General features: G+C 49.6%; 3 long non-coding RNA genes across 3 annotated transcripts; all 3 read right to left on the bottom strand.

Annotated features, from left to right (window-relative positions):
• Positions 1–648: 648 nt before the first annotated feature.
• Positions 649–1,599, bottom strand: LOC136297003 (uncharacterized). The gene is made up of 5 exons (XR_010723059.1): positions 1,466–1,599; positions 1,324–1,368; positions 1,178–1,221; positions 1,052–1,092; positions 649–967 (listed from the first exon to the last, which is right to left on the bottom strand). It is a non-coding gene; the product is annotated as an uncharacterized lncRNA (long non-coding RNA).
• On the bottom strand, positions 1,598–3,533 carry LOC136297004 (uncharacterized). Its single transcript, XR_010723060.1, has 6 exons — positions 3,410–3,533; positions 3,185–3,321; positions 3,006–3,085; positions 1,866–2,928; positions 1,746–1,787; positions 1,598–1,647 (listed from the first exon to the last, which is right to left on the bottom strand). It is a non-coding gene; the product is annotated as an uncharacterized lncRNA (long non-coding RNA).
• A 1,204-nt stretch (positions 3,534–4,737) lies between these two features.
• LOC136297001 (uncharacterized) lies at positions 4,738–6,097 on the bottom strand. Its single transcript, XR_010723058.1, has 9 exons — positions 6,029–6,097; positions 5,909–5,950; positions 5,763–5,807; positions 5,627–5,668; positions 5,483–5,531; positions 5,350–5,391; positions 5,125–5,259; positions 4,938–5,017; positions 4,738–4,860 (listed from the first exon to the last, which is right to left on the bottom strand). It is a non-coding gene; the product is annotated as an uncharacterized lncRNA (long non-coding RNA).
• Between the last annotated feature and the right edge of the window lie 10,057 nt (positions 6,098–16,154).

The raw sequence follows: 16,154 nt of genomic DNA, 5'->3' as shown, positions 1-16,154 counted from the left end.
TGCAATACAAACAGAGTCACATGCAATACAATACAAACACAGTCACTTGCAATACAATACAAACACAGTCACATGCAAGACAATACAGAGTCACTGGCAATGCAATACAATACAGAGTCACTGGCAATGCAATACAATACAGAGTCACTGGCAATGCAATACAATACAGAGTCACTTGCAATACAAACAGAGTCACTGGCAGTGCAATACAAACAGAGTCACAGGCAATACAATACAAACAGAGTCACAGGCAATACAATACAAACAGAGTCACAGGCAATACAATACAAACAGAGTCACAGGCAATACAATACAAACAGAGTCACAGGCAATACAATACAAACAGAGTCACTGGCAATACAATACAAACAGAGTCACTGGCAATACAATACAGAGTCACTGGCAATGCAATACAAACATAGTCACTGGCAATACAAAACAAACATAGTCACTTGCAATACAAAACAAACATAGTCACTTCCAAGACAAACATAGTCAGTTCCAAGTCAATACAAACAAAACTGCTCACTAGACTAAGTGCCTAAGCTGTTAAGAGGACGCGCCAGAAGCTCGGGAAGCCGAGTGAAGAAAGCGATGACTGCCGGGTGACCGTGGCGATGCCTCCGGATGAAAGGCGACCTCGTCGGGTGAACACGTCCGCTACGCCGCCGAGACTCAAAGACTGCTGACGACGCAAAACACGCTAGAATGCTGAACTGCCCTGCCCGGCAAATGCTCCGGCGAGACCGAGTGGAAACCCTCTCCCATTACTTCAGAGGGACCCATCCCACTAGGGCCCTCTCTTCTAAGCTAATGTGAAATTGCCTCCCACTTCCAAAGTTTTTTCCCCTGCACCCAAACACAAACCCCAACACTTATCTTTTGGAAGACGAGCGGACAAAATCCATCCTCCGAGGACTTCGGCGCTGCCGTATCCAAACTTAGGCTCTGCACCTCCTCTCAATACCTAAGACAACAAAGTACAAACTGTGAAAATTGTGTGACAGGAAACTAATCCCCAGGCTTTCCAAGCACCTCTGCCCCAACTCACCTCAGATACTGATTTGGCTCCACAGTCTACCCAGAGGGTACCTGCAAAAGGAAAAGGTACACATTTAGCATGCTGCTACACACCCCATGCCTATGGATCACCCCTAATGCCTAAAAGCCAACTTACCCGCTTGCCCCTAATCCTTGGCATGTGTAGGACAGTAGCAGCACCTGCAAAGACACAAAGAAAACAGCAGGCTGAGTCACTGAGAAAACACAATCACCACAATCTAACAGAACTCAGTAATACATAAAGCTCAAGCTGATACCCACCAAGTCACTGGCATCCAGGACCAGGAAATCTTGCAAGTGGACCACCTAAAATGAAAGTAAATTAAACAGTGGATGTTAGAGTTACACCAGAAATTGAGACCTGAGCAATGACAGCAGCTTCCATCCACCAGTTAATGCTCACCTAGGCAGCTGATCCTGGACTGCCAAGCTCCCGCTTTACCTCCTAAAAATAAAAACAAAAAACAAGGCTGTAGCAGAGTCACAATGTACATCCCCCTGGCAAAACCAAACTGGGACTGACTTAAACTCACACCCACCTGGCCGCTGCCAGCCTGAGCCACGACAACCTCACAAGCAGACCACCTGAAATAAAACAAAAATCAACAGTGGATGGTTAGACTTGAGCCAGAAATGGAGAGCGGAGCAACAACAACAGCTGCTGTCCACCAGTGAATGCTCACCTGGCGCGCTTCTCCTGGACTGCCAATATCCTGCATAAGCTCCTAAAAACAAAGACAAAGGTCAGGGCTGTATCAGAGCCACCATTTACACCTCCCCTGCAAAGACCGACAGGGACTGACCTTCTCGGGGGAACCGATGAATCCCACAGGGGCTGCTCTGCCACAGGGTTAAACCATCTGCATCTGAAAGAAAGTTAGGACAAGAGTCAAAGGGCTGCAGGATAACTTGACAGCTCCAGACATCTTGGGTCAATCTACAGATCCCACCTAGAAGCCAATGCACCCTGCATTTCAAATTTGTCCTATTACCCCTACACCCAGCTGTGCTGCAGGGCAGAGCAGCTCCGGGCCAAATACACACCCACACCCGTGACACAAGACGCAACAAACAAAGGGACGCGACAGGGAAAGAAAACTCTCGATGAGAGGAATGACCCTGAGGACCGAGAGAACTCGGGAGCAGATGACCGAGGTAAGCTGAAAGGAGAGCTGACCGGGCTCAGAGAAACCTGCAGGAAAAAAGATGCTAAGGGGATGAATTATCCCAAGAACCGCAAAGATGGACGCTCGAGAATGCTCCGGTCACACTCTGCTACCTAGCTTTGCATTCTTACAAGTCCTAATCCACCGGAATGGATGCTGGTGGTGCTCGGCTGTCAGTACAGCTCAGAACAAGACCTGGAAAGACATTGGACTGGATGCTTCTGAAGAGAGATACGATGCCCATGCCTGCCCGAGCTCCCGAGTCGATGGTCCGAGGGCATCGGCACCTGGCCGAGGAACTGAGAGTCCTAAGAGGCTAAGAGGGATGCCAGGGTTTTTGGTAGGCCCCTTGAAGGGCTAAGGCAAAAGACATGAAACAAAGAGTGCGCAACAAACGAGGGACACGACAAGCACCGGGACTGCTCTGCCCTGCACACCTCAGTGGTGAGATCAAAAGGGAGACTTTCCCTGTAGGAAGCCTAAGGGGCCGCTTCCTGGACAACCCCAGCTCCAAACCCAACTGAAAAACCACTCCCGGTTGAAAGCCGACCCGGCCCCCCGCTTTCGTCCCCTCCGTGGCTCGGAGCCCTCCACTTATCTCTCAGACATCTGAAGATGCAGAGTCCAGGCAGGTGAAAAGGAAGGCTGGCTCTCCCTCAGGGAAATTCCTGGTAACACCAGGCTGCTCTCTCTTAGTCAGCTGCAATAAAGAAAAGCAAACATCACTGTGTGATCTTAGCAGCACAGCGCCCAAACCCCAACAATTCTGCTACTCACCATCTCTTGAGAACGCCCAGGCCCTCAAGCCCGCTGCCTCAGCCGTGCTTGGAGAGTCATGCCATCGTCCTGGGGTAGGTCTGGATTAAGAACACACAAGGGATTTGACAGTGCTGAAACTTGACAGGACCCTCTCTCCTCCCTGCCTCCCCAACTCCTCAGCTGTTATCAAAGCCTACCTGGAAAGCAGCTTCAAACAGAGAAATTGAGGCTTGATCACACAGTCCTGTAATGCTTCTGAAGGGCTCACAAAAAAAGGTGCCCAAGTTCATGATCTCATGGCAGAGGGTACTTCAGCAGAAGAAGAGTGGACCACCTAAAACACAATAATAGAAGCTTAGAGGTGCACCAGAAATTGAGACCTGAGCGATTACAGCCACTTCCATCCACCAGTCAATGCTCACCTAGGCAGCTGGTCCTGGACTGCCAAGATCCCGCTTTACCTCCTAAAAATAAAAACAAAAAACAAGGCTGTAACATACTCACAATGTACACCTCCCCAGCAAAACCAAACTGGGACTGACTTAAACTCACACCCACCTGGCCGCTGCCAGCCTGAGCCACGACAACCTAACAAGCAGACCACCTGAAATAAAACAAAAATCAACAGTGGATGGTTAGACTTGAGCCAGAAATTCAGACGGGAGCAATAACAACTGCTTCGGTCCACCGGTCAATGCTCACCTGGCGCGCTTCACCTGGACTGGCAATATCCTGCATAAGCTCCTAAAAACAAAGACAAAGGTCAGGGCTGTATCAGAGCCACCATTTACACCTCCCCTGCAAAGACCGACAGGGACTGACCTTCTCGGGGGAACCGATGAATCCCACAGGGGCTGCTCTGCCACAGGGTTAAACCATCTGCATCTGAAAGAAAGTTAGGACAAGAGTCAAAGGGCTGCAGGATAACTTGACAGCTCCAGACATCTTGGGTCAATCTACAGATCCCACCTAGAAGCCAATGCACCCTGCATTTCAAATTTGTCCTACTACCCCTACACCCAGCTGTGCTGCAGGGCAGAGCAGCTCCGGGCCAAATACACACCCACACCCGTGACACAAGACGCAACAAACAAAGGGACGCGACAGGGAAAGAAAACTCTCGATGAGAGGAATGACCCTGAGGACCGAGAGAACTCGGGAGCAGATGACCGAGGTAAGCTGAAAGGAGAGCTGACCGGGCTCAGAGAAACCTGCAGGAAAAAAGATGCTAAGGGGATGACTTATCCCAAGAACCGCAAAGATGAACACTCGAGAATGCTCCGGTCACACTCTGCTACCTAGCTATGCATTCTTACAAGTCCTAATCCACCGGAATGGATGCTGGTGGTGCTCAGCTGTCAGTACAGCTCAGAACAAGACCTGGAAAGACATTGGACTGGATGCTTCTGAAGAGAGATACGATGCCCATGCCTGCCCGAGCTCCCGAGTCGATGGTCCGAGGGCATTGCCACCTGGCCGAGGAACTGAGAGTCCAGAGAGGCTAAGAGGGATACCAGGGTTTTTGGTAGGCCCCTTGAAGGGCTAAGGCAAAAGACATGAAACAAAGAGTGCGCAACAAACGAGGGACACGACAAGCACCGGGACTGCTCTGCCCTGCACACCTCAGTGGAGAGATCAAAAGGGAGACTTTCCCTGTAGGAAGCCTAAGGGGCCGCTTCTTGGATGGCCCCGTCTCCAAACCCCCGCCCGGTGGAAAGCCGACCCGGCCCCCCGCTTTCGTCCCCTCCGTGGCTCGGAGCCCTCCACTTATCTCTCAGACATCTGGAGATGCAGAATCCTGGCAGGTGAAAAGGAAGGCCGCCTCTCCCTCAGGGAAATTCCTGCTAACACCAGGTTGCTCTCTCTTAGTCAGCTGCAATAAAGAAAAGCAAACATCACTGTGTGGTCTTAGCACCGCATCGCCCAAAACCCAACAATTCTGCTACCCACCGCCTCTTGAGAACGCCCGGGTGCTCGGGCCCGCTGCCTCGGCCGTGCTTGGAGGGTGATGGCATCATCAGGGGGTAGGTCTGGATTAAGAGCAGACAAGGGATTTGACATTGCTGATACTTGAGAGGACCCTCGCTCCTCCTCTCCTCCCTGCCTCCCCGACTCCTCGGCCGTTATCAAAGACTACCTGGAAAGCAGCTTCAAACGGAGAAATCGAGGCTTGATCACACAGTCCTGTAATGCTTCTGAAGGGCTCCAAAGAGAGGGACCCGGTCCATCACCTCATTGGAGAAGGGACTTCAGCATAATGACAGCAGACTGCCTAAAACAGACAAAAATACAACCTTAGAGTTGCACCAGATATTGAGACCTGAGTGATAACAGCTGCTTCCATCCACCGGACAATGCTCACCTGGGCCACTTCACCTGGACTGCCAATATCCCTCTTTACCTCCTAAAAAAAAAAGACAAAAAACAACGCTGTAACACAGTCATCATTTACACTGCCCCGGCAAAGGCAAACTGGGACTGACTTAAGCACACACCCTCTTGGCTGCTGGTATCCACGACCGGGACATTTCACAAGCGGGCCACCTAAAAATAAGACAACAAACAGCAGATATTAGATTTTCACCAGAAACTGAGACCTGAGCAACAGCAACCGGTTCTGTCCGCAGATCAATGCTCACCTTGCACGCTTCACCTTCACCGCCAACATCCTGCTTTACCTCCTAAAAATAGAGACAAAGAAACCGGCAGTAACAAGGGCACCAATTACATTGCCCCTGCAAAGACAAACTGCAACTGACGTAAGCTGACACCTACCTGGCCGCTGGAATCCACAAACAGGACATCTCAAAACCAGACCACCTGAAAAAAAAAAAAAAAACCCAACAGTGGATGGTTAGAGTTGCACCAGAAATTGACACCGGAGAAATAACAACTGCTTCTGTTCACCGGTCCATGCTCACCTTGCCCGCTTCTTCTGGACTGCCAATATCCTGCATTAGCTCCTAAAAACAAAGACAAAGGTCAGGGCTGTAACAGAGCCACCATTTACACCTCCCCTGCAAAGACCGACTCGGACTGACCTTCTCGGGAGAACCGACTCCACCGATAGGGGCTGCTCTGCCACAGGTTTAATCAGTCTGCATCTGAAAGAAAGTTAGGACAAAAGTCAAAGGGCGGAAGGATAACTTGACAGCACCAGGCATCTTGTGTCAATCTACAGATAGAACCTAGAAGCCAATAGACCCCGCACTTCAAATTTGTCCTATTACCCCTACACCCAGCTGTGCTACAGGGCAGGGCAGAGCAGCGCTGGGACAAATACACACCCACACCCGTGACACAAGACGCAACAAACGAGGAGACGCGACAGGGAAAGAAAAAATCTCGAAGAGAGGAATGACCCTGAGGACCGAGAGAACTCGGGAGGAGATGATCGAGGTAAGACGGATGGAGAGCTGACCGGGCTCAGAGAAACCTGCAGGAAAAAAGACGCTAAGGGGATGACTTATCCCAAGAACTGCAAAGATGGACGCTCGAGAATGCTCCGGTCAGAATCCTCTCCCTAGCTTTGCATCCTTACAAGTCCTAATCCACCGGAATGGATCGTGGTGGTGCTTGGCTGTCAGTACAGCTCAGAACAAGACCTGAAAAGACAGTAAACTGGATGCTTCTGAAAATAAATGCGATTCCCATGCTGGCCTGAGCTCCCGAGTCGATGGTTTGATGGTATCGGCGCCTGGCCGAGGAACTGAGGGACCGGAGATGCTAAAAATGATGCCGGGATTTTGATGGCCCCTTGAAAAGCCACAGAAAATGACATGAAATACGAGACACTCAAAAGACACAGAGTGCACAACAGACAACTGACAGGACATGCACCGGGACTGGACTGCCCTGCACCACAGCATTGGGATCAAAATTAATGCTTCCCCTTGACAGCTAACGGGATCGCTGAGTGGGGCTGGACGACGCTGCGCGCCGGACCGCACGATGCGGACGGGGACCGTTCTGCCTTGCGTGCCCCGTAGTTGCTATTGAAGTATAGCCGTTCCCTTCGGCTGTCCTAAGTGGCCCCTTAAGGGACACCCCTGTCCCCTCTGGTAGCTGTTAAACCGGACCCATAAATTTCTGACACCCCTGTCGTCCTATCTCGAGGCCGTGGCCCCTGACTTATCTTTGAGATGACCGGTAAGGTGAATCCACGTTGGACTGGAAATAAGTCTGTCTCAGAAGGCCCTCCGATCGCCGATTAGCCTCTTAGCTAAGAAAAAGAAAAATTAAAATCGATGCGCGAATTTAGCGGCACGTGCGCCGAATCCCGAGGGGGCGGCCGCTCGCCCTCGCCTAAGCGTGCCCGGGTCCTCGAGTCTGTGGCTTCGTCCCGCATCTAAGCCTAGGGCTGTTACAATGTCCGGTACCTGAGTTAGCAGGGGGCAAAACTGTAGGGCAGGTCTGTGAGCAAAACTTAGGTGCTCACATTTACGTATCTTAGGTGCTCTTCTGTGCTATAAGACGCATAAATGCAGCTGCTATTACTTGCAAAAAAGCCTTGGGGGAGGCCCTCAAATGCAGGTCGTTCCTCATTTTGCTGCCTTCAAAACCTGCTAACTCTCAACCGGGTACCCTGAACGTGGTCCTCGCCTTACCGATCGGAAGCCTGGATCTCGGTCGTTGCCTCTGACGTGTACAGTAGCCCTTTTGAGGTGACAAATCTTCTGAAAGAATCTGGAAGATCGTGCTGGATGTGACCTATAACTTCAGGAGTAGTGCTCCTCCTAAAAGAAAATGAGAACAAACCCAGAAATTACAAAAGCGCCTTTCCTCCCCTGAAGGTGCAAACAAAACCCCTGAACTTAAATACTCCCTGTATTTGATAGCATCTTCTTTGTAGTGTCCTCAAAGCTCCTGTTATTTGTAGGTGCCCAAAAACACCTAACAAAAATAAGCTAATAGAGCCTCTTCGCTGAAATGAGATGAGAGCTCTTACCCTGGCTGATTCCCAGGAGGGAATGAAGCCCCTTGGCAAAAGCTGGGGTTAATATACCCCTGATTGGGCCCGCCCCTCGTTCCCAGAATGCCCGGGAAAAGGGAGGAGGCAACTCCCACGGGGTATAAAAGCTCTCGAAGGAGCTGCAGCTGTTTGGCTCCTCTGACTCAAATGCAAGGTAAGTACAGGGCTCGATAGAGAAAAAAACTCCTTGGGGTAATAAGGCTATTTTTCTGTTTTGGCTGTAATGACTTCAGGCTAGAGGGCAAAAATAAAACTTAGTGTTTTAGTAACATAGCAAGATAGTAATTTGGGTAATTTGCTGTTGACGGGGGTAATTATTCCTGGGTGACTGCAATTAGTATTCCACAAGTGACTAAGTAGGATGACAAAGAACAGTAAGATTATGAATGGTGTAAGGCTCATTAGCACCTCTAAGTAAGGATATCAATGTATTAATTACAAAGAAGAAAAAGAATAAACTCCCAGGTGGTGTTAAGCTTATATATACGCCTGGGTAGCTCCCGTCTGAGATAGGTGTTACCGGGGTACCCGTTCGAGTGCAACTGAAGTCCAATTTTAAATCCTTAAAATGCTGAAAAAGGCACGGGTTCCTTCAATTTAAAATTAGCATATGGGCAGTTACCTCTGCTTAAACTGTGACATGGAAAATAAATGGCTTGTGCCCCTTAACTTAATCTCCTAAAATTTTTGAAAAAGAGGAGTTTCCTTCAGTTTAAGTCTCTCCAGGGAGGAGAAAAAAGGGGAGCGTTCCCTAAAATTCAAGCCCTTAAAAAGCAGAGACAGCTAGGCCCCTCTGAACTAGCACCTCCCCGCAGGGGTGTGCCCAGGAAACCCTCTGAAGACAGGGGGCATTGTGGGATGAGGTCGAGAAAGGTCCCGCAGATTGTTCGTTCCCCTGCGTGACCCTTCGTCTGCCTGTGAAACGCTGGGGTGCTAGGCTTCCGTTCTGTGGAAGAGAACTGTTCTTCTTGTGGCCGGTGGCCGAGATGGAAGTTCTATCCCCAGAATTCCCTATGTCCTAATTTTGTAATTATTTAGGAAATTTTTCCCAGACTGTAAGCAATTACCAGAAATATTTACTTAGAAATCCTTACTGAATTGTGTTTCTGTTGAGGTCTTCTACATGTCCCTTAAGGAGCTAGGGGAGTTGCCAGGTGACTTATGTCTAATCCTGACCGGCCCGGAGCAAACCGGAGTCCTGCTGCCGGTGGCTGGTCCGCCCTAAATTACAGTAACATATTAATGTAATTTATAAAAATTCCCTTTGCCTACTAAACAAATTTTCCAGGATGATCCAGGGAAGAGATCTGATGCATCCTTAGTTTGGCAAATGCCAGTTCTCAGATCCATCTAGGCAGAAAAGTACTACAAGTATTTGCTTGTTTTTTACTACATCTAGCTGTATGATGAAAATAGATGAATGGTCATTAGGTAAAAACTTTTCAGAGGGCAAAATATTTCACACAGATCCCATTTTGACAGTATGGCAGTTTTGGGGATTAGGAATCCCATCCATAGAAGACATCAAAGAAATGATACTTTGCAACTTGATATTTAGAAATTGTCTTAGAGATGTTATAACTTAATATTCTAACATTATGAAATAGAATGGTTTTGGCATGTTGAAACTGGGTGATTCTGGTATTCCGGAACCCATCCCGTATTTTGCAATGGAGACTTTAAAACGTACATGTTTAATACTTTGAAACCTGGTGAACACCTATATGAAATCCAGGCAGAGTAATGTTTCTGAATCTAGATGGAGAGAGATGAGGGTTGTAGCAATGTTGCAAGCAGATTGACGGACATCTTATAAAAACGACATGTAACTGCTTTCAAATTAGGGGAGTTACTTTTTTCAATCTAGGGCAGGCAGGATTTTTAGGGTCAGAGGAGAAGTCTCCCTGCAAAAATTACCGATAGAAGAATATTTCACCCAAACCCAATAAACCAAAACTAGGATTCAGGGAGGGTACATACTACCAGTGGACTATAAAAACAGACATCAGGACCCTAAGGGGGTGACTTAACTTTCCCACAAAAGGAACGTCCAGTCAGGTCTAAGGCCTTCTACATGGAACTAGACTTCTAGAAAATAGAATTCTGAATGCATCAGCATTGCACCAAGACCCATGCTACTAGAAGCAGAATGCCAGACTGGCCGTGGAGTGCCAAACACCTCCTAAAAACTGAAATCAGGAATGTGATAGGGTGAGTCCAGCTTGCCACACAAAAGGGCCACTGATGTTGAACAGAGCGCTATGCCCAGGAGTGGACTTATGCCATCTACAAATCTAAACATAGCTACACTTCTCCCAGAGCCAAGGTGCCAGAAGCTGGAACCCTAACTGTCCTTCGAGTGCCAAATCTCTCCTACAACCGAACATTACGAACTTCTAGGAGTGAGTTTCTGTTCAATCAGAAGAGAACCACCGTTCCTGCACAGAACTCTCTGCCACGGAGTGGGCTGCCAAATGATAAAATTAACTTCAGCACAGGACATCTGCCAGATCCAAACTGCCAGAAGCTGGAACCCTTACTGTCCTTGGAGTGCCAAATCTATCCTATGAACTGACATCAGGAACCTGATGGGGAGAGTTTAGGTTCCCACGAAAGAGCCACCTTTCCTTCAGTGAGCTCTGTGCCCCAGACTGGGCTTCTGCCTCTTAGAATTCTGAACAACACACTTACTCCCAGATCCACGCTGTCAGTACCTGGAAGCCTGGCTCCCCAGAGACTGCCAAATGGCTCCTTAAAACGAACAATCTGAACCAGGGGGTTTGTTTAGTTTCCCCAGAAAAAGGGACACCATTCCTGCACAGAGCTCTGAGCCCAGAAGTGAGCTTCTGCCACTTACAATTCTGAACACTGCTGCACTTCTCCCATGGCCAAGCTGCCAGAATCTGGAGGCCTAACTGTCCTTCGAGTGGCAAATGTCTCCTACCACCTGATATGAGGAACCTGGTGCGGGCAGTTTAGCTTCCCACCGAACAGAGCCACCACGGCTGCACAGAACTCCCTGCCCCGGAGGGGGCTTCTGCCTCCTAAAAATAAGTTAAGCACAGGATATCTGCCAGACCCAAGCTGCCAGATGCTGGAACCCTAACTGTCCTTGGAGGACAAAATGTCTCCTACAACCTGAAATGAAGGACTTGGAGGAGTGAGTTTAGCTTCCCACAGAAGAGAGCCACCGTTGCTGCACAGAACTCTCTGGAGCCAAATTGGGGTTCTGCCTGCTAAACATAAAGTCACCACAGGACACCTGCCAGATCAAAGCTTTCAAAAGTTGGAAATCTAACTGTCCTTGGAGTGCCCAATGTATCCTACAACCTGACATTAGGAATGTGGAGAGGTGAGTTTAGCTTCCCACAGAAAACAGCCACCATTCCTGTACAGAACTCTCTGCCCCAGACTGGGCTGCTAACTCATAAAATTAAGTTAAGCACAGGACTGCTACCAGATCCAAGCTCCCAGACGCTGGAACCCTTACTGTCCTTGGAGTGCCAAATCTATCCTATAAATTGAAATCAGGAACCTGATGGGGTGAGTCCAGATTCCCACAGAAAAGGGGCGACACTTCCTGCACAGAGCCCTCTGACCCAGAGAGGACTACTGCCTGCTAAAAATAAATCCACACAGGATATCAGCCAAATCCAAGCTCCCAGAGACTGGAACTCTAACTGTCCTTGGAGTGCCCAATATCTACTACAACCTGACATCAGGAACTTGGAGGGGTGAGTTTAGCTTCCCAGAGAAGAGAGCCACTCTTCCTGCACAGAACTCTCTGCCACAGAGTGGGCTGCTAACTGATAAAAATAAGTTCAGTACAAAACTTCTGCCAGATCCAACCTTAGAGAAGCTGGAACCCTTACAGTCCTTGGAGTGTCCAATGTCTCCTACAACCTGACATTAGAAACTTAGGGGGTGAGTATAGCGTCCCACAGAAGAGAGCCACTGCTCCTGCACAGAGCTCTGTGCCCGGGAGTGGGCTTCTGCCACTTAGAATTCTGAACAGTGTACTTACTCCCACAACCAAGCTGCCATGAAGGTGAAACCCTAGCTGCCCTTAGACTGCCAAACACCCCCTGCAAACTGACATCAGGAATTTGGAGGGGTAAGTTTAGCTTTCCACAGAAAACACCCACAGTTCCTGCACAGAACTCTCGGCCACGGAGTGGGCTGCGAACTGAAAAAAATAAGTTCTGCACAGGACTTCTGCCAGATCCAAGCATCCAAAAGCTGGAACCCTAACTGTCCTGCGAGTGCCCAATGTCTCCTACAACCTGACATTAGGAACTTAGTCGGTGAGTATAGCTTCCCACAGAAGAGAGCCACTGTTCCTGCACAGAGCTCTGTGCCCCGGAGTGGGCTTCTGCCACTTAGAATTCTGAACAGTGTACTTACTCCCACAACCAAGCTGCCATGAACCTGAAACCCTAGCTACCCTTAGACTGCCAAACACCCCCTGCAAACTGACATCAGGAACTTGGAGGGGTGAGTTTAGCTTTCCACAGAAAAGACGCACCGTTCCTGCAAAGAACTCTCGGCCACGGAGTGGGCTGCTAACTGAAAAAAATAAGTTCTGCACAGGACTTCTGCCAGATCCAAGCATCCAAAAGCTGGAACCCAAACTGTCCTGCGAGTGCCCAATGTCTCCTACAACCTGACATTAGGAACTTAGTCGGTGAGTATAGCTTCCCACAGAAGAGAGCCACTGTTCCTGCACAGAGCTCTGTGCCCGGGAGTGGGCTTCTGCCACTTAGAATTCTGAACAGTGTACTCACTCCCACAACCAAGCTGCCATGAAGCTGAAACCCTAGCTGCCCTTAGACTGCCAAACACCCCCTGCAAACTGACATCAGGAACTTGGAGGGGTGAGTTTAGCTTCCCACAGAAAAGACCCACCGTTCCTGCACAGAACTCTCGGCCACGGAGTGGGCTGCTAACTGATAAAAATAAGTTCAGCACAGGACTTCTGCCAGATCCAAGCATCCAGAAGCTGGAACCCTTACTGGCCTAGGAGTGCCAAATGTCTCCTACAGCCTGACATCAGGAACCTGCTGGGGTGAGTTTTGTTTCCCACAGAAAAGACCCACAGTTCCTGCACAGAGCTCTGTGCCCAGGAGTGGGCTTCTGCCACTTAGAATTCTGAACAGTGCACATTACTCCCAGAACCAAGCTGTAAGAAGTTGAAACGCTAACTGTCCTTGGAGTGCCCAATGTCTCCTAAAACCTGCCATTAGGAACTTAGGGGGTGACTATAGCTTCCCACAGAAGAGAGCCACTGTTCCTGCACAGAGTTCTGTGCCCAGAAGTGGGCTTCTGCCACTTAGAATTCTGAACACTGCTGCACTTCTCCCATAGCCAAGCTCCCAGAAGCTGGAACCCTAACTGTCCTGCGAGTGCCCAATGTCTCCTACAACCTGACATTAGGAACTTCAGGGGGTGAGTTTAGCTTCCCACAGAAGAGACCCACAGTTCCTGCACAGAACTCTCGGCCACGGAGTGGGCTGCTAACTGATAAAAATAAGTTCAGCACAGGACTTCTGCCAGATCCAAGCATCCAGAAGCTGGAACCCTTACTGGCCTTGGAGCGCCAAATGTCTCCTACAGCCTGACATCAGGAACCTGCTGGGGTGAGTTTAGTTTCCCACAGAAAAGACCCACAGTTCCTGCACAGAGCACTGTGTCCCGGAGTGGGCTTCTGCCACTTAGAATTCTGAACAGTGCACATTACTCCCAGAAGCAAGCTGTCAGAAGCTGGAACCCTAACTGTCCTTGGAGTGCCCAATGTCTCCTACAACCTGACATTAGGAACTTAGTCGGTGAGTATAGCTTCCCACAGAAGAGAGCCACTGTTCCTGCACAGAGCTCTGTGCCCGGGACTGGGCTTCTGCCACTTAGAATTCTGAACAGTGTACTTACTGCCACAACCAAGCTGCCATGAAGCTGAAACCCTAGCTGCCCTTAGACTGCCAAACACCTCCTGCAAACCGACATCAGGAACTTGGAGGAGTGACTTTAACTTCCCACAGAAGAGATCCACCGTTCCTGCACAGAGCTCTGTGCCCGGGAGTGGGCTTCTGCCACTTGCAATTCAGAACACTGCTGCGCTTCTCCCATAACCAATCTCCCAGAAGCTGGAACCCTTACTGGCCTTGGAGTGCCAAATGTCTCCTACAGCCTGACATCAGGAACCTGCTGGGGTGAGTTTACTTTCCCACAGAAAAGACCCACAGTTCCTGCACAGAGCCCTCTGCCCCAGAGTGGGCTTCTGCCACTTAGAATTCTGAACAGTGCACATTACTCCCAGAACCAAGCTGTAAGAAGTTGGAACCCTAACTGTCCTTGGAGTGCCCAATGTCTCCTACAAACTGACATTAGGAACTTAGTCGGTGAGTATAGCTTCCCACAGAAGAGAACCACTGTTCCTGCACAGAGCTCTGTGCCCGGGAGTGGGCTTCTGCCACTTAGAATTCTGAACACTGCTGCACTTCTCCCATAGCCAAGCTCCCAGAAGCTGGAACCCTAACTGTCCTTGGAGTGCCCAATGTCTCCTACAACCTGACATTAGGAACTTCGGGGGGTGAGTTTTGCTTCCCACAGAAGAGACCCACAGCTCCTGCACAGAGCTCTGTGCCCGGGAGTGGGCTTCTGCCACTTACAATTCTGAACACTGCTGCACTTCTCCCATATCCAAGCTCCCAGAAGCTGGAACGCTAAGTTTCCTGCGAGTGCCCAATGTCTCCTACAACCTGACATTAGGAACTTAGTCGGTGAGTATAGCTTCCCACAGAAAAGACCCACCGTTCCTGCACAGAGCTCTGTGTCCAGGAGTGGGCTTCTGCCACTTAGAATTCTGAACAGTGTACTTACTCCCACAACCAAGCTGCCATGAAGCTGAAACCCTAGCTGCCCTTAGACTGCCAAACACCCCCTGCAAACTGACATCAGGAACTTGGAGGGGTGAGTTTAGCTTTCCACAGAAAAGACCCACCGTTCCTGCACAGAACTCTCGGCCACGGAGTGCGCTGCTAACTGATAAAAATAAGTTCAGCACAGGACTTCTGCCAGATCCAAGCATCCAGAAGCTGGAACCCTTACTGGCCTTGGAGTGCCAAATGTCTCCTACAGCCTGACATCAGGAACCTGCTGGGGTGAGTTGAGTTTCCCACAGAAAAGACCCACCATTCCTACACAGAGCTCTGTGTCCCGGAGTGGGCTTCTGCCACTTAGAATTCTGAACAGTGCACATTACTCCCACAACCAAGCTGTCAGAAGCTGGAACCCTAACTGTCCTTGGAGTGCCCAATGTCTCCTACAACCTGACATTAGGAACTTAGTCGGTGAGTATAGCTTTCCACAGAAAAGACCCACCGTTCCTGCACAGAACTCTCGGCCACGGAGTGCGCTGCTAACTGATAAAAATAAGTTCAGCACAGGACTTCTGCCAGATCCAAGCATCCAGAAGCTGGAACCCTAACTGGCCTTGGAGCGCCAAATGTCTCCTACAGCCTGACATCAGGAACCTGCTGGGGTGAGTTTTGTTTCCCACAGAAAAGACCCACAGTTCCTGCACAGAGCTCTGTGCCCGGGAGTGGGCTTCTGCCACTTAGAATTCTGAACAGTGCACATTACTCCCAGAACCAAGCTGTAAGAAGTTGGAACGCTAACTGTCCTTGGAGTGCCCAATGTCTCCAAAAACCTGCCATTAGGAACTTAGGGGGTGAGTATAGCTTCCCACAGAAGAGAGCCACTGTTCCTGCACAGAGTTCTGTGCCCGGAAGTGGGCTTCTGCCACTTAGAATTCTGAACACTGCTGCACTTCTCCCATAGCCAAGCTCCCAGAAGCTGGAACCCTAACTGTCCTGCGAGTGCCCAATGTCTCCTACAACCTGACATTAGGAACTTCAGGGGGTGAGTTTAGCTTCCCACAGAAGAGACCCACAGTTCCTGCACAGAACTCTCGGCCACGGAGTGGGCTGCTAACTGATAAAAATAAGTTCAGCACAGGACTTCTGCCAGATCCAAGCATCCAGAAGCTGGAACCCTTACTGGCCTTGGAGCGCCAAATGTCTCCTACAGCCTGACATCAGGAACCTGCTGGGGTGAGTTTAGTTTCCCACAGAAAAGACCCACAGTTCCTGCACAGAGCACTGTGTCCCGGAGTGGGCTTCTGCCACTTAGAATTCTGA

Source organism: Chamaea fasciata, unplaced genomic scaffold (assembly GCF_029207755.1).
Source record: "Chamaea fasciata isolate MVZ Bird 193981 ecotype frontalis unplaced genomic scaffold, bChaFas1.0.hap1 SCAF_14, whole genome shotgun sequence".
NCBI classification, from domain to species: Eukaryota; Metazoa; Chordata; class Aves; order Passeriformes; family Sylviidae; genus Chamaea; species Chamaea fasciata.
Note: the sequence above shows the minus strand (reverse complement) of the source record. Positions and strands in the feature narration are given on the sequence as shown.